This window comes from Filicampus tigris, chromosome 15 (genome assembly GCF_054856515.1).
Source record: "Filicampus tigris isolate MCC_2025a chromosome 15, RoL_Ftig_1.0, whole genome shotgun sequence".
Lineage (NCBI taxonomy): Eukaryota > Metazoa > Chordata > Actinopteri > Syngnathiformes > Syngnathidae > Filicampus > Filicampus tigris.
This window is the reverse complement of record NC_141231.1, coordinates 15,827,501-15,829,094: the sequence shown is the minus strand read 5'-3', so window position 1 is coordinate 15,829,094 and position 1,594 is coordinate 15,827,501. Positions and strand designations below refer to the sequence as shown.

General features: G+C 40.3%; 1 protein-coding gene across 2 annotated transcripts in view; it reads right to left on the bottom strand.

Annotated features, from left to right (window-relative positions):
* Positions 1-657: 657 nt before the first annotated feature.
* The window catches only part of LOC147135732 (coiled-coil domain-containing protein 74A-like), a 5,729-nt gene continuing 4,792 nt past the window's right edge, over positions 658-1,594 (bottom strand). For both annotated transcript variants that reach the window (XM_086054487.1, XM_086054488.1), the window contains exon 7: positions 658-1,594. This exon is cut by the window's right edge and continues 1,022 nt beyond it. The gene's annotated coding sequence lies outside the window, so the exon portion shown is untranslated.

Below are 1,594 nucleotides of genomic sequence, written 5' to 3'. Positions count from 1 at the left end.
AGGGAGGCAGGAAGGAGGGGGGAAGCGAGGGGGGGGGGGGGGGGCGAGAGGAGTGGAGAGGAGAGAGGTGGGCGGGTGACGAAGCTGGGCCGTCCCCTCACCACCGGTGTGAGCTGTCAATCATAATAACCATGACACAGCAGGGTTGTTTCAAACAGTGGTACACATACTTTTTACATTAAGTACCACCGAAAGACAGACTTAGCTCTCCATAATAACCAACATTAAAATACAATTTAGTGGTACTCTGTAAAGTGAATTCAGAGATTTGATTCTAAAAACACTATATATTGCTGGAAGCATGCAAAGACCGAGAAATATGTAGTACGCTACTCAATTGCGAAAAAATATGTTCCCTCGCTGGCTACCGTTAGTTGTATCCGTTAGCTTCTGTTTCCACAACAAGGATTTACAGCACCGGCATTTATTTTTCATTTTCAAATTTAAATTGAAGTGTAGAAAACATTTTCAGAAGGGTGAGATGTGACAGCCAGCATGTGGATCGAGTTTCAAATAGTAAATACCATATTTGATACTCTACAGTGACGTAATATTGCACAGCATTCACACTAATTGTTTTTTTTTTCATATCCTATTTGAGGCAATGTTTCGCAGCATTAGATATTGCTGTGTGGAATGCATTCAAAAGGCAACAACTCCATGCATAGCAAACAGTTTAATTTACATTCAACATAAAGATGGGCATTGGGCATAAAGCTGTGAAATCCTAGCAAATCTGCAATTTAATACGCTGAAAGGAGGCTTTTTTTTTTTTTTTAACAGGGCTAGTGTTGAAAAAGGAACCTCAATAAATAGAAACAGCAATGAAAAGGGAACCATTAGATAAGAGTGAATTAGCATGACAAGTCATCCAATGGCGTGCCACTTAAAAGATAAAAGAAAAAAATAGAAAACGCGGTTCCTCTGGTTTCGAGGTTTCAGTCATCACTTCCCTTGTGGCTGCAGCTGCCACAGAGCAGCTCTTAGCACTGCAACACTATGTGCATGTTAATAGACCTGCACCGAATGGCTAATGAAACAGAAAAACTGGGTGAAACAGAAGCAAAACATGCAATCACACAAATAATTCACAAATACAGGGAAAACAACATTGACTTGTTACATTGAAAACAGACAAGAGACATGGTCAAGGTCAAACTTTCCGTGATCAATATCAAGAGTTGATAGTGGTTTCTCTGAGGATGTTCTTTAGAACCGCCACCTCCTCATGGAAACACCGACATCACACTTTTTGTGTTTATTTCCCGCTCCCTTGAAACTTTTGATCTAAGGCCAAAATCGCTATCCAATTGACTAGTCTGGTTAAAATATGACATCACAGGATATCGCTTCAAACTTTCTATTACGTGCAAATGTAGTGGGCGACAAAGTCTAAAGGACAATATCGTCGATCTGATTGGCCGTTTAGATCTTACAGCAACGCGGCGACATCACTGCGTTCCAGTCGATGAGCAGTCCAAGAAAAGTAGATTGGACTGAATTTACACAGCATGGTCCAATTACTTTTGTATTTTTTTTTTTGCATAATTTGGATATTGCCCAAACAACCAACAAAAAACACATGCTGCCAAAG